Below are 22,936 nucleotides of genomic sequence, written 5' to 3'. Positions count from 1 at the left end.
GGCAGGAATGATCCTCAATTGCTCCGTCCCCATCAGGCATGGGATTCAAAATTGCATTGGTTGATCTATGTACTTTAATGAAAGACAATGCATTTTGCTAATAAAGGGAAGGTTTGCAGTTGCAAAGTCATAAACAATAACTGTAAAAGATCTTCCTGGCAGTTTTGGAAAAGCTGGTCTGCAGAGAAAAAGTTGCTGCAATGTGTTAACCGCTACTGTATTGCGATAACGGTGTAGACCTCTGCGGTCAGGGATGTGCAACTGTTAGTGTACAGTACATTCAGTTCACCAGCACACTTTAAAATAATTAATAACCACTAAATCATTTTCATGGTTTATGGCTTATTGAATATACCCACAAAAAACAATAAGGAACAATGCTGCAGAAATTTTTAACACCTTTTTAAACCTGAATGGTGCTCAGAATCCACGGATGGAATGGAAAAAGCTCAACATGGGGAGCAAACCCCTAAAGCATTTTTCACAGAATCTATCATTGCACCACCGATTTTGGTAGAAAGGTGATTAAAAATTTCTTAAAAACCGGTGTAATATTGTTATATGTCCATAAATTGAATAAATATCCAATGCGTAAAGAATTCAAAAACAGTGAACTTAATCAGACTTAGCTTAAATGTCCATACAGCGATGGTCCAGCAAGAACCTTGCGTGCAAGAACCTTGCCGGACCATCGCTGTATGGACATTTAAGTTAAGTCTGATTAAGTTCACTGTGTTTGAATTCTTTACGCATTGGATATTTATTCACTTTATGGACATATAACAATATTACCCCGGTTTTTAATCACCTTTCTTTTTTTTGTTTTTTCTTTTTTTTTTTTTTATTTATTTATTTATAATTATACAATCTTATTTTACAAGAATTAATTCTTGTTACATTGAATACAGGGAAGAAAATTTCAACACAATAGTACTTTTACAACAATCATCATAATGATAAACCCCTTCTTAGACCACAATAATAGGGGGTGACCAAAACATAAATTAGAGAGAACTTTAGAGGAATACTGCAAAGAAGAAAGGCATAATGTATCAAGCGCCCATTACTATTATTGTCCCTTAATCCTTGATGATCTGCTTAACATCTAGAAATTCCTTCAGATGGTTAGGAGAGAAAAAAACATATTTAACACCTAAGTACCTAACCATGCATTTGCAGGGATACACCAATAAAAATGTTGCTCCAATATTTATAGTCTGTTGTCGCATTGAAAGAAACTCTTTCCTCATTTAATCACCTTTCTACCAAAATCGGTGGTGCAATGATAGATTCTGTGAAAAATGCTTTAGGGGTTTGCTCCCCATGTTGAGCTTTTTCCATTCCATCCGTGGATTCTGAGCACCATTCGGGTTTAAAAAGGTGTTAAAAATTTCTGCAGCATTGTTCCTTATTGTTTTTTGTGATTATCAAGCCTTGGAACAATTCTTTGTTTATTGAATATACCACCTTATACAAACATACATCAAAGTGGTTTACATAAAAATTTAAAATTTATATTAAAAGTTAAGAAAGGGATATCATAAATTAAAACAGAAAAGTAAAAAGAAAGCAAAAAATAAAAATGAATAATAAACTATGTTACTACTACTTATCATTTCTATATCACTACTAGATGTATGTACCGCTGTATATTAAACATGTATGGAACAGTCTATGTTGTAGAGCAGGGGTGTCCAACCTTTTGGCTTCCCTGGGCCGCATTGGCCCCAAAAAAATGTTTCTGGGGCCGCGCAAACGCTGCAGCAAGACAGAGGAGGGAGCTGGCAAGACGGTAAACACCCGGGTGCAGCAGAGGAAAACACTGCATCGCCCTCAACCGGGGCAGTACAAAATACTTCACGGGGCCGCATGCGGCCCTCGGGCTGCAGGTTGGACACCCCTGTTGTAGAGTTTACAATGTATTCACGGAAGACAAACAGAACAAATAAGGGATTAAGGAATTACTTATTGTGTGAATTATTAAAACAGACATGGGTGTTGAACAGGTGAATAGGAGTTAGGGATTAAAAGCAACCTCAAATAGGTGAGCTTTCAGCCTAGACTTGAATACAGCCAGAAATGTTTTATGTTTACGTGTCCTGTGGCCCAGAACATCTGCAACAGGCATCGCTAGATGCCAGATGGATATTGGTACGCAACCTAAATTATCAATTAAAAAAAAAAAAAAGTTACTACATCAGGGACCTTACTGTTACGTGCCTTGTGTACTAACACTAGGATCTTAAATTTTAGTAGATACACAATAGGAAGCCAACACAACATTTTCAATAGTGGTAATGTAGATTCAACACAATGTTTTCCCACCAGTACTATTGTTGCTGCATTTTCAAACATTTGTAACAGTTTTGACACAGTTAATGGGAATTCCTACACATAAAATATTACAGAAAGTAAAGCGAAAAACTACTAAATGCATCAAAATTTTAGACATAAATTCAAATCCCAAATATGACTTCTTTTTCTCAGGTCCTGTGTAAGTTCTAAAGCTTGCATATCTTCCTGCAACTCACTCTTACTAATTTGACCACTGGAAATCTGAGACCTTTACAGCAGCCATTAGCAGTAACTCTTTTCAAGCAGTGGGTGGAATCTAAGTAGTAAACATTCTGCTTCCTTGTTGCTATGCAGAGACCTGCATGCTGGTTTTTAGAAGGGGGAAAAAAAGGATAAACACAAAAGCAAAAATAATTCTGAATCCCGGTGACAATTCCTTTTATTTCCTTTGTAAGTGCACAGTCATAAAAGGAACTTTTGTAAAGAGGTCTTCCTCTCACATGCATTTGTGTGCTTTGCATCTGATTTTATTCACCTTCTTCTCCCAAAAGGTATGCCAAGGGCAACCATTACATAAAATGGCAAAAACTGTGCATTATGATAGAGCTAACAGGATTTTAAAAGAAGCCCTCTGTAATACAAGCTGAGCAGGGACAGGTATCTTGGCTGTGCTGATTTATTTTGCTGAGTAGCATAGTGATTTGCTATTCATACGAGGGGGTGCTGAAAAGTTCTCAGCCCAACCAACCAACTTCATGTTTCATGTTTATTAAAATTTGATGCAAACACTTATAACATAGGGCCTGTTTTACAAAGCCTTGCTAGCGGCTGCTACAAGGCAACAGCCCCGAAGCCCTTTAAATCTTGTGAGCCTGCCGGTGCCGGGTTTTGCAAAATGGCCACCGGTCAGGGCTCAGTAAAGATCGACCTTGACGTGCCCTCAAAGGAAGTTGAAGGTCCTGCTGGTTCTTAATAGTATAAAGAAAAACAAATGTCAGGAACAATAAAGTGTTTCAAAAAGAACTTGAGTCCAACTTTATTTCTCCGGTAGCAAACAGCTACAGTTTAGGCTTTGTGCTCAAACATAAACATAAAATTTGGGCTTACAAAAAATACTGCCCACACCTTTCTTGCAGGTAAGTCCAAAATGGTTCTATTGTAGCCTTGCCCTGTCAGTCCCACAGTCAAAAGGGCAAAATGCGGCTACCGGAACACCCAGCCTTTACACTGGTCATTCACAATGGTTTTTAAACACTGTTAGAATGTGCTGCCTATGCCTGGTCTTTAACAGGCCTTCCCCAGCCAACTTAACAAACAGCTGGTGGGGGAGGGGAGTAGCAGAATCCACTTATTTAAAGCTTGCCAAAAATTGGCCCCACAATCCCGCCCTGAGGATCTTACGTGGATTCTCCCCACTACTACCCCTTTCACCCGGTCAGCCCCAAAGTCCCATCCAAACAGAGAAAAAGGCAAAAGTAAAAATGTTCAACAAAACACTTTCTTCACTGTCTCAGGCAATAAGGCACACCTGCAGCCTTGAACCTAGCACTGCTCACGCTGCCTGCACTTGCCTGGTGCTTCCAGACAGCCCCAAAAGAAAACCAGATTCAAAAGCAAACAAAAACAGCAAAAAAGTCCAACTTAGCTTTGATCCATGTAGCTTTCCTCTGGTTCCAGGTAAGTATCCATGAGTTCTATGGTGTCCTGGCTGGCTGGCTGGTTGGTCTCAGGGACAGTGGTAACATCTGCCATCTCAACGTCCTGACTCTGTGATGACTCAGGAGCCCAGTCCCTCGAGCCTCCTTCTGGGCTGACCCAGGGCAGACTGAATTGTTTCTTCTTAGCTGAGCCTCTAAAGCCCTAAGCTGGACACACCCTAACCTTTAAGGGGGAGAGCCAACCTGTTGCTTCTGCTGAGCTTTCTGATTAGCCTTAATTGGGCCCAGCAGTTGTGCCTTAGCTGAGCTGTGAGCTTGCCTCTTAGGCTGTTCTTTTTTGTAAGGCACCTCCTGCTGCTCCAGGCTGTTCTCACCCTCATCTTCCCCTCCCCAGGATTCTGTAACCTGGTGGTTCAATGGGAACTCAGACCTTATCTGTTTGTCTGAGCTTAGCCTGTCACTCTGATTAGCCCTTATCAGGGTAAGGCTTGGACTTGGAGGAGATTGACCTGGCACAGCCCTAGTCTTAAGGTTGGGGTTGTGACAATCTCTTTGGGCTTCGGGGCCGTTATCGCGCTGCAGCCGCTAGGATGGCTTTGTAAAACAGGCCCATAGTTTCAAAGCGAATTACAAATGTAAAAAAAGGGGTAATAACATTTCACACAAATATTAACAAAAAATAGACAGACTAACAGAAAGCAATGGGGACAGGGGGTGGAACTCCAAATTTTTTGAGAAAGATAACATTGAAGGGTCAATGTGAAGAGGCTAAAAGCAGATGTATATTTGTTTAATAAAAAAGACCTATAAAAATAAGTGATTGGCAAATTTTAATTTCTGAAGGCATCTCTAAAAAGAAACGTTTTCAAAAAACTTTTAAACTTATCTAGTATAGATTCTCCTCTAATATATATTGGCAAAGAATTCCATAATTGAGGCGCAGCTATCGAGAATATTTCAGTTTGCCTTGTGCCGATAACTCTAAGGCAGGGATCTCAAAGTCCCTCCTTGAAGGCCGCAATCCAGTCAAGTTTTCAGGATTTCCCCAATGAATATGCATTGAAAGCAGTGCATGCACATAGATCTCATACATATTCATTGGGGAAATCTGAAAACCCGACTGGATTGCGGCCCTTGAGGAGGGACTTTGAGACCTCTGCTCTAAGGGATGGTACTGCTCTAAGGGATAACCACAGAGTTCTGTATGGAGCATAGGGGATAAGTAACCTGTCCAAAAAGGTGGGCAGATTAGATTGGCAGATCTTAAATTAAAGTAAGACTATCTTGTAGGCGATACGATGGGGTAATGGCAACCAATGTGCATTTTTTTATGAGAGGTGTTACATGGTCATACTTTTTTGAATTTGTTATGATTTTTATTGCCATGTTTTGGATAAGTTGGAGTCTCCTTATTTGTTTTTGGGTGATGCCTTTAAGCAGAGAATTGCAGTAATCAAGTTTCGAAATACATATATTGAGAGTGGATACATATATTGAGTGCTGATGGTTCTAATACCTTTGCTAATGACCTATCATATGCAATTTGTAAAAACAGTTTTTCACTGTTTGTGTTATGTGATCTTGGTATGTTAATTTGTAGCCTATAATAACCCCGAGAATTTTAATGCGTGTAACTTCCTAAATTCTTAGCGTTGTTTTGCCACTGTAGCTAAAAAGAGTGTTATCTTATTTTATTTAAGTGTCAATTTTCAGAAACAAAATTCTATGTTTTGACATTGTTTCAGATCATCGATTGAAGCATATCCACATCATTCTCTTCTTGGTTGGGCTGAGAACTTTTCAGGAAGCCTCTGTTTGCCCTGGATTGATAGCATCATATGTTGCTACTCTTTGGGTTTAGGCCAGGTACTAGTGACCTGAATTGGCCACCGTGAGAATGGGCTATTGGGCTTGATGGACCATTGGTCTGACCCAGTAAGGCTATTCTTATGTTCACCCCCTCGTATGGCTTCAGCCTTGAGTCACCGCAGGCTAGAAGATTAAAAGGAAAATAATCTGTTCACATTAAACAATACACTTTACTTTTGGCAGCTGCAGCACTTAGTCAAAGTCCCACAAGACTACTGCTAAGGGTCAGATCCACCATTTAGAAGGGGAGTGAAAGGAGGCTTTTCCTACTTTGTACACTAGACTACAAGGAAATGTGTGGCCAAGTAACAAGAAGAGTTTTAAGGGGCATCACTATATATTGGGAGAGGATTTTCCCTCAGGGGAGATGCTTGGAAAAGAGGGCGGTGGTCTTGCATGAGATGGTTGCAGATGTATGTAATGTGGTGCCAACCCAAGGAATAATAACACAATCTTTGTTGGCATTGTAACCCACAACATCCTTCCTGAATAGCAAAACTCTCCACCAATCACCCCTGATCTGAGGGACTCTGGATCAAACCCTCCTCCTCAGTCAAACCTTCTCCAGGATGAATCCCTCTTACCTGCAACCATTTCACGCAAGACCACCACCTGGAGTGTCCTGCATTTGCAGCACAGGCTTTGCATTTACTGCACTTTTAACTTTTGTAGTTATGGTGCCTTAAGTATAAATACTAAACTTCAATAAAAGGTCCTCTTGGATTTATAGTCGTAGTCAAATTGTGCATTGAGAACACGACATGAGCAAACAACTCTATTAACTGTGGAAAAGAAACAACTGTCCTTTCTGGTGATTACACTGAGCATTTTTCTGGAAGGCAGAGAAAACATAAGGTGATCTTGTATATTTGGAAAACCTAAGCAACCACATGAGATTATAACATAAGCCTGAAAATGAAAGGATTATGACATCTAATTTAAAATATGCATTCTTATTATCAACTGAGTAAGACTGGTGTATCAGGTTTTAAAGTGTTTAATTTTCATAAACAGAGTTACATAATTATTTAATTATGATTTATTAGGTTTTACATATTGAAATGTCACATTCCATCTTTCACTAGTATTGTAGCACTAAAACCATTGAGCATCAATAACTATCTGTTCAATTATATTTAGCATAATATTTTATATTAAGAGTCAATGTATTAGCATAATGAACAAATATCTATCTAATGTATATATAAAGCCTACTCTAATTGAGAGGGGTCTAAAAATCTACTACTTCTTATAAAGAGGCCTACTCTCACTTCTTTTTGGGCTTGTTGGGACTGAGGGTACCTAGATATATTAAACAAATAGCACCCACAAAAGCATTCATAAACCCGTACCAGGTGTGCAATCAGTTAGTGGGAACTTCTATCAATCAATGAAAAAGTTCACCTGGGCATTTCCTACCCAAAGTGCCAAGTGCATAACAAGCACTAAGAATTCAGAAACATTAAATAATATAAAATCATTGACAAGAACAGTCTACTTTTAGGTCAAAAACTGAAAATTAATAGCAGTCATCAAAAATAAAAATTCAATCATAAGGACTTAACTTGAGAAAAACCGCCTATGTCCACCAAATAAAGGTGGTCTGTAAAAGGAGTGCCTCAGCTGATCGCTCTACAGAGCCCCGTTTCAAATCCTTCATCAGGGACAAACTCAGGGGCACCTCCCTTCGATGTGTCGATGCCCCTGAGTTTGCCCCTGATGAAGGATATGAAACGGGGCTCTGTAGGGCGATCAACTGAGGCTCTCCCTTTAACAGATCTCCTTTATTTGGTGGACATAGGCGTTTTTTCCTTATGGTCTTTATGGTTGAATTTTAGCACGTGCTAAAGATTAGCGCTCGCTAACTATGCACTAACCAAAAAATACTAACGCAAGCTCTAAGGAGGCGTTAGTCCGACACTCATAGGAGCTCTATTACTGTCGGAACAGCACAGAGCATTCAGCAAGCTGGCTGGCACTAAAAACCTCTTGTGTGGTTTAGTAAAAGGTAGGGGGGGGTTAAAGAATATTTTAATTTATGTTTATTTCACATTTAACATACTGTCTTTCAAATGTATCAAAGTGATTTACTTTAGTAAATTAAAAGTAAAGAATTTGTTTCATCTCAGCATACTAACCTCTCATTCTTTGGAAAACAAAAGGATTACCAAATATAAATTAGTGGTTTTTTATTTATTATATAGTGTCAATATGGGTTTCAAGTTATGATATATTGAGTATTGTATGTTTTTTTTCTTATCATACTTTGAGGCAGGAGTATGAGGGCATACTTTCATCCCTCCAATGGTCATCTGGTCAGTTTATGCCATTTTGTATGCCTCAAAGTATGATAAGAAAAAACATATATGCCCCTCCATTTATCTAGGATATTTTCAATCCATGGTTATTCTGTATTGCTCGAACAGAGTTTTGGGATCTACACAGGATTTTAGATTAACGACTCCTCTATTGAAAAGAGCAAAATGGGCCTCAACCAGAAATAAAGCCTTTTTTTTAATCTACCCCCTCAATTATAGAATACCCTTCCTTTTGTCATGAGAAAAGAGGAACATTTTATAAAATTTAAAACAAAGATAAGCACAGAAGAACCAAATCCACAAACTCAGTCGCAAAACAAAGAGTTGTAGAGTTTACAATGTATTCACGGAAGACAAACATAAGATGTCCTCATAAGATTGGTGAACACTATTTATTACAGAAAAGTCCTTTACTCATCAAATATACAATTAAAACTCAATGACTCGACATGTACATGTTTCAGCCTCAACCGACCTGCCTCAGGAGTCTTAAGAGTCTTATGCACGCCAATTAGTTTTTTGGCGCGCACTTGCCTTCAAAGACGCTGCTTCGTATATTTATCATTAACACCAGAAGTTTGTGTGTTTGTAGGCGTTTTTCACCCATAAGACTCTTAAGACTCCTGAGGCAGGCCGTTTGAGGCCAAAATATGTACATGTCGAGTCATTGAGTTTGAACCATATATATTTGAATAATATTAAATGACTTATGTAACATATAGTATTCACCAATTTTATTAGGACATATCCACTCTTTGTTCTGCGATAAAATTTAAAACTGCATTGAAAACAAAATTTTCTTTTTTAAAAAAGCTTTTAATATGAAAGAAAATAGGATCTTAAAGATTTACTAGGATGTCTGCAAAATACAACAAACACAGTAAAGGATGAGGAATTGCCATTTTTGGGTTGTTTTATTAAAAATCTTAATATGAATGGAGGTGAGGTCTGTCCTATATTATTAATGGAATTCTTATTGTTTTTTTACTATGTATTATTATTGATTGTAAACTGCTGGGTACTGGATACTGGTAGGCGGTATATCAAATGTTTTAATAAACATGAACATGTTTTTAAGCTTACCTCATTTATTACATTTCTGTTAACAAAATGCATCTGTGGTGTACACTGCATTGGGTAAATCTCTTCATAAAGTGGCAAATGCATAAGTACAGCAGGAAATACAAAATCTTTCTCCATAAATAATTCACAGATCAACATCGGACACATCAAAGGTTAAAGATACGTAAATTGTGGATGAGACGGTTTCCAGCAAGCATTATAAAACTGGTACAACAGACACCTGTAGATTCTGTAAGAAACAGCTAGAAACAGTTACTAATCTAGTGGCAGCAAAGTGCTGACGCCATAAAAAAATATTTTATACGGAAATGCACAAGGTGACATATCTCATTTATTGGAAATTTTGTAAGCATTACAACATCAGTGTACTGCAAAAGCTTTGGAATTAGGTGCCCCCCCCTTGATTTATCAAGGGGGCTGATAACTTTGCCGGAGCTTGAGTAGGAGTTATGGAATGGGGTTTAGGAAGGCAAGGTGAAAGGGCTGGAAGTGAGGTATAGGGATAAAGTAGGGGGAAAAGGTGGAAAGGAAGTGGGTAAGAAAAGGTTACAATATGAGCAAGGACATGATTTCAGTATATGGGCAGAGAAGGATATGTGAAACAGTGAATGAAAGAGCTGATTGGTGGATAAGAGGAAATATATAACGGGGTTTGGGTTTTGGCAAGCTGTGAGAGTATTTTGGTGGGGAGGTTTAGGAACAAGTGTTAGGAAGGTTTGGGTGGCAGTGAAAAGCATTTTTGTACCACCCCCAGATCACCTCTAGGTTCGGGATATGGGGGAGTTTCATGGGGGGTGAAGTGGGGTTTGGCAAGTGAGAGGCACTATGGGTTTCTTGGGCATATGTCACAGCTTTGGTGGAGGACAGGAAGGTATAAACCATGGTGGGCAAGATATTTAGTAATAGAAATATGAAATGAGTTGAAATTATGTATAAAGAGTAAAGGTTCGGGTGCAACGCCACATCAAACCAAGGCAAAGTCTTTGCATCACCGCAAAGTTCACTCTTATTTATTTATTTAGTTAATTTTATAGCCCGTCCTCCCCAGGAACCCAAAATGGGTTATACAGTTATGTACACAGAAGTCTTCAGTATCAATAACACACATGCTATAGTGAATCTAAGAAAACACAAGCTATATAAAATCTAAAAATGGTACGAGCTTGGCTGCGGTAGATAAGAGAACAAGGATTTGTTGACAAAGAGTCTTAGGTACCCTTTGTTGCAGGTGCACCATGTCTTGGTTGCTTAAAGTTTGAGACCACTCTAATGGAAGTTTAAGATTAAGTTAATAACTGTTGGGGGTTTCAAGTAAGTAACATGGGATGGGGATAAAGGCTAGGTCATCACCAACTAGTCTTCTAATAAGAAGGATTTGGGTACAATCTGCAACCAATTTACACCCACAAAGATAGGTGTTTCTGCAATTTATTTATGTGCATTTGGTGGATGTTGTGGGGTGGTAACAAGGTGTGAGTGCCAAGGTGATGGCCCTGTGAGAATTGTGGAAAACAAAGAAGTTATTATGATCACCTTGGATATTTCCATTATGACTGATAAAAATCTAGATGCCAGAAAATTAGATATAGAGGTAAAAGAGAAAAACACCAGAATGGCATTAATTATCGAGGTGTTGGTATCAAGCAATTACTGAGTGATTTGTGTGGAGAGACGGAAGACCCTCAGGAACCAGGAAATACATGTCCAAGACCAAGGAAATGTTGTAAAAAGATACAAAAATATGTCCTATCATGCACCACTTACAGAATCACACTTAGTGGTTTCCTAGGCATACTTAGGTGTCACTAGGCATCCTAGGTGTCATTATATTAGGCCAGGTTTTACCTGGCCTAATTTACCAGCTCCTAACTCGGATGCCTAGCGACACCTAAGTCAACTGTGCCTACTTTTCAGGTAGTCATTGTTAGGCATCAGAGGGCGCCTCAACTTAGGCATCACTAGACACCAGGCAAATATCCAAGCACAACCTAAATTAGTAATTTAAAAATGAATTTTTTGCATCTATGCATCTATGAGACAAACCTGTTTTTTTTCCGTTACATAGAGCATTTTGGACCCCGGTTCGTTTACAGAAATTAGATAGCTCTAAATCTAATAGATGCTGGCACTATCATCTTGAAGCTGGGACATTAGATCATTTGTTATTCTATTGTCCATTCATTCATGTACAAAATGGAGGAATTGCTCTCAGTGAAATTTGAACATGCCTTCCTGAATTCCCCCTCCCCTAATTCCAGCCCTTTTCTCTGCACCTATAACTTCATGTGTGCAGAATTTGAGCCATTGAGTGGAGAGTTAATTTTTATTCAGCCCTAGATAATTTACCCATGTTGTCTCCATTCTATCTTTTCAGAGACTATAAAGTACAGCCAACTTAATTTTAGGGTCCTTTTACAAAGCTGCGCGGCTGAGCAACGCATGCTAAATGCTGAAACACCTTTTATAGACCTACACTTAGGGGCTGATTCTCTAAGTAGCAGCTGCTGTTTGTCAATGGCTGACAGGTGCTGCTTCCAGAATTATGGCTTGATGGGGTCCTAGGAGTCTGAAATGTAGGCCAAAGTTTCACAGGCCTACATTTCCGGTGCCTAGGGTCCCATCAGAATCATGGCCAATGGAGCATAGTGATGCCAAAGTCCCGTGCCACACCTAACCACATCAACTTCTGGACTTTGGCATAACTATGTGCCTCTAGCCACCAGGGACCTAGGCAATGGTCCCGGAGGCCATATAGCAGTGCCATTTTTTTTTTTTGTAATTACTTTTTAATTGGTTTTAAATAATGCAATCAATTGCCATGTCATTTAACACCAATTAAAAAAAATTAAGTTAGGCAGCAATAGGACACCTACCTCTGCCTAACTTTCAGCATCCTGACAAGAATCCAGGCCTTAATGCTGATCTTTTCTAGCACTCATTTTTTAACATGATTTCTAGAATTCGGCCCACTCCTGTATGTTTATTGTATTATTAATTAAATAATATTTGGGCCATAGACTGAACTGAACTAGTTTTTTCAATGTTAATGTAAAGACAAACAAAAACAGTAACGAAACAAAACCACATCCGTCTTTCTTGAATGTTTGTTTAGATTATTTATCTTCTCATTTAAGTCAAATATATACTTTTCCCTGCCTTTCAGGATTTAGCAAGGATCTTTGTTTCTACATTGCTACTGTTCATATTTTTAATAAACCATCTGACATTTTCTCTTATGATTTTGAACAAACATGTTAATTTCCCTACCTACTACTGTTCTCTTTTCTTCAGTATCATACAACTGACAATTCTGCAATCACAGCCAAGTCTTGTTCAGAAATAACACACAAAAGAAGATTGATTTTCATCTACAAAAATGTCAAACTTGTGCCTATAATACTCAGCAGTGTTTTTCTGAAACAGCAAAGTTCAAAAAGAGTCATCGACCTGACAGATCTTTGACGCATCAGGATGGATGTGATGGGTATACTACTTTACTGCCAGAAATGTCCTCCAACAGAATGAGGCAATCAATGGAGAATAATAAATCTACACTGGGTACAGTGGCTGCTTATTGCAAATGTATAAGAAGAGAAAGATCTGGCACTTTGAATCTCAAGATACAAGTTTCTTCCCACAGAAGATGAAGTACTCACTATTGTTTCCCTATTCTAGGGTAATACTTTGTTCAATCTGGATTCGGAACAGGTTAGCCAACTTTTCCTAAGTGGGCACTCAACTTATTCATTTGCATTAATAAAGCAAAGGCAAGACATGGAAAAATCATCATTTAATAAATATAAATCTTAGGGAAAAATGTAAATTCTACTCACCCTATAATCTGATCCCCCCTGTCCGCCAGTGAAGTTACAGCAGCAGCTGAATTATGCCCCCATCTTCCTGGAAGACAGTATTATTGATTAATGCAACATCAAGGTTTTTATTTCAAGTGCTCAGCATGCATTAATTTCATTTTCTTGCAGAACATCACCTTGTTTGAAAAATTATAAGAAGTTCAGAAAAGTAAATCTTGAATCCATAAATCAAACCATTCTGCATGATTTAATAAGTTTAATTTATAATAACTGTTTCAGAATGTTCCTCATCTTTACCTTATGTACAAATCTAGGTTTTAACAAATAAGTAAATACATATTTTAAAGGTATGTTTTATACGCAGTAATTCTAATAAAACATTACAATTGGCCAAATATAGCAGTCATATTCTGGAAGAATATAATAATTTTCTCATCATGTATGACCAATTCTGCAAAACTGCTGAATTGCAGAAATGACAAAGCCTTTGGAGAAATTCTGCCAGTGGAATTTTCTAATGCTACAAAAAATATTGAAGACATGTTATGATATACAGTACAATACAGTGTCTTATATACCACAGTTCTCTGCAAGGAATCAAATGTGGTTTACAATAAAAGTTAGATCAATTGGCATGTTGTTTACAGAAGAGTTAGATCAACTTATATGTTTAAGCCCGGTCTTGTGGTTGTTTGGGTGAAGAAGAGAAGGGTAGGAGGATGTCTATAGAGAGAAGAGATGTTTTAATTTTTCCATAAGTCTAGATAACTAGTGAGCTGTCTTAGGTATATTGGTAGTTTGTATCAGATAAGGGAAACTGGTCTCAAACATCTTCTTCTGCCGAACTTGTTTTGACGATGGGAGTGATAATTTGAAGCATTGCGATATTGGTGAGTTCAAGAAAGAATGAAGGACTCTAATATAAGAGGTTAGTCCATCTGAGTTTCCCCCCCATAGATCGCTTTATGAACCATGCAGGCTATCTTGAATTGGATAGGGTTTCCCACCTGCAGCCAGTGTAGTTGTTCTAATGGTGGACTTGCTTTTAATTTTATATTTTACTTGTATATAACCTTCCAGAAATAGAAGCTTGAATCAAAGTGGCTTACATCAGTACAATCAACATTTTACTTCTGTATTATACAGAAGTATCATTAGTTTTGATGTAATATGGAAGTAAAATGCAAAATACAGAAATTTGTGGTTGCTAGGATAGCTCACATAAATATGTGAAAATAAGGGTTAAGAAACAAATTGGAGATGATACTTAATGCTCTCTTAGGCTTCCACGGCTAGCGTCATGATTGTAGCAGGTTTCTGGGTCTCACCACGTCTACGTGGCCAGACCCGGAAACCTGCTACAATCATGATACTTAATATTTACCTGTGACAAGCTTCTGAGAGTAATCCTTTCTTCATCAAATTAAAGTTGTACAATCTCATCTAGGACTTGGGCTGTCTCCATAAGCCAATTATTTTCATGTAAACGAGGGTGAAGGAGTACATAAAATATGATGGATTGTAACACGTTCTAGCTGGTCCTATGTTTGATAATGGGTGCAAAAGCCAACAGAGGTTTATATGGTCATGTGGCATCTATATGCTTAAAATATAGCATTTTTTTCATATGGAATGCGTGTTCTGGGCTAGGTTTGGGTAGTCCAAAATAAAGCCATATTGGGGAATTCTATAAATGGCACGCAAAATCAGCACTGGAAAAAATCAGCACTAAACACTGTTCTATAAAGGGTGCTCTGGGATAAGTGCCCTTTAAAGAATAGCGCTTAGAGCTGATCCCTGCACTGAAAGTTGAGTGTCAGTATTTACACCAGCCGGAATTGAATGCAAGTACCAGCAGATAATTCAAAGCATTTTGGCGCATAAATGGTGCTATTTTATTACACAGAATAATAACAAATTAGGGAATGGAGGTTAGGGAATAGGTTAGTTTGGATTTCACTTGAGGCCCTGAGGTTAGATGGACCATTGGTCTGACCCAGTAAGGCTATTTTTATGTTCTTATGTTACATGTTTACCAACCATCAAGGTACACATTTTTTTAATGTACTTTCATTCCATGCTATAAAACTGGAAGAATATTGATCTTCTATCTTCTATGCTGGAGCGGATGAGTAACCTAATAGAGCATAAGGCTGGGAACTGGAAGGGCCCATGTTCAAATCCCACAGCAGCTCCTGGTGGTGTTGGGCAAGTCACCTAACCCTCCATGCCTTAGGTGAAGACAATGCCCCCCTTTTATCAAGTTGTGTTAGGGTTTTTTTAAATCAAGGATCACTGTGATAAAATTCTGTGAGGGTTGGAGCTTTTACCACAGCATCCCTCGATAAAACCCCTAACGCAGCTTGATAAAAGGGAGTCAATGTTAGCTACTCCTATTTCATATCAAGAAAACCATGAAGGAGTATTCCTCACTGTGTGGTCACCAGGCAACAAATCTGACTGAAGGGCACATGTGTATCTGGATTTTCTATGTTGTCGACCTTAAAATATGGATAGAAAACATAGGGTAGGGTGAAATGGTAATTTTTCTCAATGAAAGAGAGTAAACAGTGGAGTGCTGCAGGGGTCTGTACTCGGACCGGTGCTATTTAACTTATTTATAAATGATCTAGAAATTGGAATGACGAGTGAGGTGATTAAATTGCAGATAATAATAATAACAGCTTATATACCGCAATACCGTGAAGTTCTATGCGGTTTACAAATAATTAAGCAAAGGTACAAATTGACTGAATTCAAGAGGGGAAGAAGAAAGAGAAGTAATTAGACAGGAAATTCATTGTTGAGGAGAAAAGTGATCAAAAGGTCACTATTGAGGGGAAAGAGATAAGTGGATCAGTTGTCAAGATGTTTTAGGAACAGGTGTGTTTTTAGACGTTTCCTAAATTCCTCATAAGTAGAGGGCGAAAGTAATTGTTCTAGGTCTTTACCCCATGATGCTGCTTGGTGTGAGAGAAGGAATTCATGATGTTTTTTCAGTTTGCAACCTCTCACTGTGGGGGAAACGAAGTTGGAATGTGAACTTCTCTTGTGTCTGTTCAAACTTGTTAAAATGCATGTGGATTGTGAAAAATTGCAGGCGGACCTTAGGAAATTGGAAGACTGGGCGTCCAAATAGCAGATGAAATTTCATGTGGACAAATGCAAAGTGATGCACATTGGGAAGAATAACCTGAATCATAGTTACCGGATGCTAGGATCCACCTTGGGAATTAGAGCCCAAGAAAAAGGAAACTACAAAGCCATGGCATAGAGGGAGATATACAAAGATGGATAGGCAAATGGCTGGAAAACCGAAAGCAGAGAGTGGGCATAAATGGGAAGTTCTCTGACTGGGAGAAAGTGACTAGTGGTGTACCCCAGGGCTCGGTACTTGGGCCAATCCTTTTTAATATTTATATCAATGACTTGGAAAACGGAACATCCAGTGAGATCATCAAGTTTGCAGACGACACAAAACTCTGCCGGGCAATCAGATCGCAGGAGGATAGTGAGGAACTCCAGAGCGATTTGTGTCGGTTAGAAAAATGGGCGGAGAAATGGCAAATGAGGTTCAACGTGGAGAAATGCAAGGTAATGCATTTAGGCAGTAAGAATAAGGAATACGAGTACAAAATGACAGGTGCAACTCTGGGAAAAAGTGAACAAGAAAGAGACCTGGGTGTACTGATAGATAGGACCCTGAAGCCGTCGGCACAATGCGCGGCAGCGGCAAAGAAGGCAAATAGAATGTTGGGCATGATAAAGAAAGGAATCTCGAGTAGATCGGAGAAAGTAATAATGCCGCTTTATAGGGCAATGGTCAGACCTCACTTGGAATACTGCGTCCAACATTGGTCTCCCTACCTAAAGAAGGATATAAAACTGCTGGAGAGGGTGCAGAGACGAGCAACTAAACTAGTGAAGGGTATGGAGAAACTGGTATATGAGGATCGACTTAAAACACTGGGATTGTTCTCCCTTGAGAAAAGGAGACTGCGGGGGGATATGATCGAGACTTTCAAAATACTGAAAGGAATCGACAAAATAGAGCAGAGAAGATTATTTACATTGTCCAATTTGACACGGACAAGAGGACATGAAATGAAGCTAAGGGGGGACAAGTTCAGGACTAATGTCAGGAAGTTCTGCTTCACACAGAGAGTGGTGGACATCTGGAATACTCTCCCAGGGGAGATTATTGCGGAATCGACAGTCCCAGGCTTCAAAAGCAAACTAGATGCATATCTCCTTGAGAAAGGCATATAAAGATATGGTGGCTATAAAATAAACCAGGTGTATACCTGGCGGGGCCTCCGCGTGTGCGGATCGCCGGACTTGATGGACCGAAGGTCTGATCCGGAGATGGCGCTTCTTATGTTCTTATGTTATGTTCTTATGTTCTTATGTTTCGCCCAATGTGCAGCGGCAGCCAAAAAAGCAAATAAAATGCTAGGAATTATTAAAATAGGAATGGTTAACAAGACTAAGAATGTTATAATACCCCTGTATTGCTCCATGGTGCGACCTCATCTGGAGTATTGCATTCAATTCTGGTATCCTTATCTCAAGAAACATATAGTGGTGCTAGAAAAGGTTCAAAGAAGAACGACCAAGATGGTAAAGGGGATGGAACTCCTCTCGTATGAGGAAAGACTAAAACGGTTAGGGCTCTTCAGCTTGGAAAAGAGACAGCTGAGGGGAGATATGACTGAAGTCTACAAAATCCTGAGTAGAGTAGAACGGGTACAGGTGGATCGATTTTTCACTCCGTCAAAAATTACAAAGACTAGGAGATACTTGAAGTTACAGGAAAATACTTTTAAAACTAAGGGCTCCTTTTACAAAGCCGCACTAGGACCTTAACGAGCGGAATAGCGCACGCTAAATTGCCACACGCGCTAGCCGCTACTGCCTCCTTTTGAGCAGGCAGTAGATTTCCGGCTAGCTCATGCTAATCCAGTGCATGCAATAAAACCGCTAGCACGGCTTTGTAAAAGGAGCCCTAATAGTAGGAAATTTTTTTGCACTCATAAAATTGCCAAAGGATGTGGTATGAGCGGATAGTGTAGCTGGTTTTAAGAAAGGCTTGGACAAGCTGCTGGAGGAAAAGTTCATAGTCTGTTATTGAGAAAGACACGGGGGAAGCCACTGCTTGCCCTGTATCGGTAGCACAGAATATTGCTACATCTTGGGTTTTGGCCAGGTACTAGTGACCTGGATTAGCCACCATGAGAATGGGCTACTGGGCTTGATGGACCATTGGTCTGACCCAGTAAGACTATTCTTATGTTCTTATGCCTTGCCTCTACAGTTAAGATGGAGGTTTTTGGGTTTTTTACAAGTATTTTGATGCAGTTTTGAATGATTTCTCAACTGAAGCTTTTTATATGTTGAATAGACCAAGATTTTTTCATATGTATTTTGACTGAATTCTGTTGTTTTGTTTGTTTTAGTCCTTATTTTTATTTTAATATTTTACATTGTGTCTGTTAAGTTGTACAACCCCAAGGATAGTAGATTGTGCAGTTTAAGAAGTTTTAAATGCATGAAATGGGATCGTGACTTACTCTACTATCTTGGCAGAAAAATTAATGAAACTGTTTGGTCTGTTCAAAACTTACGATGCATGTAAATTGTGACTTTGCCCATACTCTCCCCAAGAACATGCCTACACATAGGCTATGTTAAAATGTCTTTGTCATTGCACATACTTTTAAACCTATACTTTTGCTTACAAAAATAAAAGTTCTTTACATCAGAAACAGCCTTTATAAAATTACTTCTATAGTTTATATCAACTAGGGAGCTGTCATCCTTGGCAGACTTTTCTAGTATGCGTCTTAAGGAGAAAGTACACTGTTTTATAAACTGTGGGGCACTTTTACTAAGCTATGCTAAAGGTGGCCTGTGTCACTATTAGCAAATGGATTTCCTGCATACTAAGGCTACTTTTTAAAAAAAAAATATATCATTTTTATTAAGGAGTCAACAAGAGAACAGGAATAACACAATTAACAAATATACGAACTAGAAAAAAATACAACAGGTGCTAACAACATCACATGTGATACATGTAATACAGAGCAAGAGAAGGAACCCTGTGCCTCCCGCCAAGAGCAAGCCAGCTAACAAAGGTCACGCAGGACTGGAAGAGCGCCAGCCCCCCTGACTAAATAAGCAAAATATCCCCAAAGTATGTTGGAGTGACAAGAAAATCATCTCTATTCTCCCAGCTTCCCCCTTTGTTTTCCATTTTGAAGGAACCCAGTCCTCAGCATCTCCCTGCCAAGGATACAACACAAACCAGACAACCAAACATACCACACACACAGATACATGTAAAATGGCTACATTTTCTATTTTCTGAATTAATGGCCACATCCTAATCAGTGTATGGTGATGTTGCTGCTCTAACTGATTAGCGCAGGGCAGTCTACTCTCCAACCCCAAACACACCCCTAACGCTAAAAAAATAAAAAAAACTATTTTTTTTTAGAGTATGGGATGTGTGTGCTGATATCAAAACTATGCTGGGACTCCTAAGTACATCCCGTGGTACTTCTTTTTAACCTGTTGTAAGCATGCATTGGTACCTCCTGCAGCTTAGTAAAAGGACCTTTGTGTCTGTTTTCATCAAATGGATGCTATTCCCCTCTACCTTAGCCAGAAGTAGAGGCAAATTCATCAAAGGACGCTAAACACAATAGCACACACTAACTGCTAAAGACATCCATTATATTCCTATGGGCGTCTTTAGTGGTTACTGCACACTAATGCGATTGCATGTGTTAATGCGCTTATTGCCCTTTGATGAATTCCCCCCTAAGAGTACAGTGTGGAAATTACAATGGGCTCATCAGAATTCATTTTCATCATAAGGTGCATAGAATTCTATATGCTGCCCACAAGGTGCCTCCCACTATTTTCTGATTTGCCTGTAGTTCTTGCTTACCCTTCATATTGGTTGAAATGCTCTACTGTTTTCGTATACCTCAAAACAGACAGGATGATACTACTGCCATCCTTGATCAAGGGCATTCCTTACTGTCAGGCCTAGCAATTGCACAAATCAATATATCCTTTTGTAGTTCCCGTTGCTCACAGACATTTTTCATGCTGCAGTTGCTATTGTATAGCAAAAAATAAAAGAAGAAGAAGAAAAATAAATATTCCTGTGTTTTCAGCCTTGCTAGTCCTCTGTCTTTTCTTTCATTACTTCTAAGATGTGCCAGTAATGTACTCTGGTCCATTACTGAGGTGGGCAGCACAACTTACCTGTATCTGGCTATTAATGTCCTTACTACAGAATGTTCTGAAAGTCACTGTGCATTTAGAGCCTCTTTTACAAAGGCGCACTAAGCATTTTAGCGCAGATTTAGTGTGCGCTAAACACTAACACGTCCTTAGGATAACATGCACGCATTAGTGTTTAGCGTGTGTTAATATTTAACATGCACTAAAAAGCATAGTGCACCTTTGTAAAAGAGGAGGTTAGTACATAGATAAAATGTAATGGAATGATGTCCATGAGCATCCATACAGACTTGAACCCATTTAATTCTATTCACAAACACTTTCTGAATACAGTGAAAAGTCACACAAAACTTCAACGGCAACTTCAATGCTGGCAACCAACCCCCTCTTTTACAAAGGTGCGCTATGCTTTTTAGCATGCACTAAATATTATCACACGCCAAACACACACTAAATGCTAACACGTGCATGTTATCTTATGGACGCATAAGTAGTTAGCACACACGTTGATTCAGCATGCGCTAAAACGCTTAGCACACCTTTGGAAAAGAAGACCCAAATCTACATACTGTGGCAGAACACCCTGTAGAATTAGTGACCTTTCCTGCCTCATTCAAATGCTATTGGACAAACCTATACAAATTTGTGACCAATGGTCTTTCCTGCTTCAATTTCCTGCAGAAATTACATCAAATCCTAGCCAATCAGGTTTGAGGATCTGTTATATATAAAAACAAACTGCAGACCTCTCAGTACACCCTGAACAAAGCCACAGTATGATGGCTGAAATGTCGGTTTCACTAATTCAAATGCAGTAAAACCCAGACAACTGCAGCAAAGTCTGCATCCAATAGCACCTACAAGGTGCTAAAGAGAAAGACAATTTTTTTTTTTTTAACTGTCCTTCTCACAGCTAGTGTTGCAAAAGCACAGGAAAACAGAAGTAGCTGTGAGATGGGACAGTTTGTGGTTTTTTTTTTTCTCTTTAACACCGTGTAGGTGCTATTGGATACAGACTTTGCTATTTGGTATCTTTTGACATAATAACACATGTGACCCTTGAAGCAGGCGGTTATCTACAAAAGCATAGCCCCATGTTGGGTCTTTTTATCTGTTGTTGCTTTGCCCCCCCAAAAGTGTTTTATATGTTACAGTTGTGTGCAGGAAATTTCTTGGTCCACTTCTTTTGTGTGTGTGTGGGGGGATGGGGGGGGAGATTGGCCTTGTAAGAAGAAACAAAAACCAATGTAGAGAAATGATGTTCCTGAGATGGACTTTATTAATATTAAAACTTAGCAAACCACATAAAAACCTCTAGGACGCAGTCTGCTGAAAATCTTTGAACCCTGGACCCAACACAGTCTGTGTTTCGACAGAATGTCTTCTTCAGGGGTCCCTATAAAGTCCTATGGTAAAGATACATCCTGCACACAGCTTTTATCGATCAGTTTATTTCCAACTGGCATTTTTATCCACATATCTTTATCATAGGACTTCATAGGGACTCCTGAAGAAGACATTCTGTCGAAACACGGACCATGTTGGGTCTAGGATCCAAAACCTTTCTGTGGACTGCGCCCTAGAGGTTTTTATGTGGTTTGCCAAGTTTTAATATTATTTTAATATTAATAAAGTCCATCTCAGGAACATCATTTCTCCACATTGGTTTTTGTTTCTTCTTGGATTTGTCTGTGGAGATCATTGGGTCAATTCTTTTGGTTTTGTCTGGAGATTGGCCTCGCGACATAGGATTTCTTCCTTCCTTTGTTTTTTCTTGTGACTCTCCACTTAGTGCTAGGACAGTCTGGGAACAGAGTCGCAGCAAAACAGGAAATGACCTAGGCACAGCTGACGCTCCGTGCCAGTGACCAGAAAACACTAGGGGGAAGTAAGACCACAAAATTAGTTATCCTGTCTTGCCCATATAGTTATCTGGATACCAGCATTGAATTTCATCTGCCTCTGGATAACTTATGACAGCTATGAAAATCCTGGCTTTTCAGTGTCTGTGCCAGATAGGAACTAATTCAGACTAAATCAGCGTTTTTAAAAAACATAGACCACCACAAGATGAATACTGTCCCTCAAAATAAAAAAAAACAGACACAAACACAAATCTCTCTCACCACTAAGTACTCTGGATTTTGTTGCCATTCTAGCTGTTATTGTTCAGCCCGTTTCTGCTTCTCTACCATTCTTCAGATTCTATTAGTATGTTTACCCTAAAATATACAATCACAAAGTCGAACTCCTCTCCTTCTCTACCTCAGGCTGTACCTGTCACATTTTTTGTTTATTTGGCCTGATTTTTGGTGCCTTGATCCATGGACTCGTTGTGCTGCACTGCCTATCTTTTGCTGTACTTGTCATTTTCAGTAAGAGACCAAGCAACATGAGCATGTGAGCAGGGATTAATGCTGCTGTCTTTTGGAATATACATTGGATAATTTCAGCTAATTCATGGAGCTAACCTTTCTTCATCTTAATAGGGAACCTTTTCTCAATTTTAAGAAAAATATACACCTATGGATGTATTTCAACTGTATACATTTACACAAGCTCCTGAGTAGGTATGAATGTAAGCTGCTGCATTTTAGCCACAATGTTTTATTGTTTCATGATCCATCTTGAGCCCTTGGTT

At 39.0% G+C, this 22,936-nt stretch overlaps 1 protein-coding gene across 2 annotated transcripts in view; it reads right to left on the bottom strand.

The window, feature by feature from the left end:
* PCDH15 (protocadherin related 15) overlaps positions 1 to 22,936 on the bottom strand; it is a 2,123,136-nt gene that overhangs the window by 1,702,211 nt on the left and 397,989 nt on the right. For both annotated transcript variants that reach the window (XM_033941002.1, XM_033941006.1), the window contains exon 2: positions 13,057 to 13,123. The gene's annotated coding sequence lies outside the window, so the exon portion shown is untranslated. The remainder of the gene's footprint in view (positions 1 to 13,056; positions 13,124 to 22,936) is intronic.

This window comes from Geotrypetes seraphini, chromosome 4 (genome assembly GCF_902459505.1).
Source record: "Geotrypetes seraphini chromosome 4, aGeoSer1.1, whole genome shotgun sequence".
Taxonomy (NCBI): domain Eukaryota; kingdom Metazoa; phylum Chordata; class Amphibia; order Gymnophiona; family Dermophiidae; genus Geotrypetes; species Geotrypetes seraphini.
The sequence above is the reverse complement of the archived record's forward strand: the minus strand, read 5'-3'. Positions and strand labels throughout refer to the sequence as shown.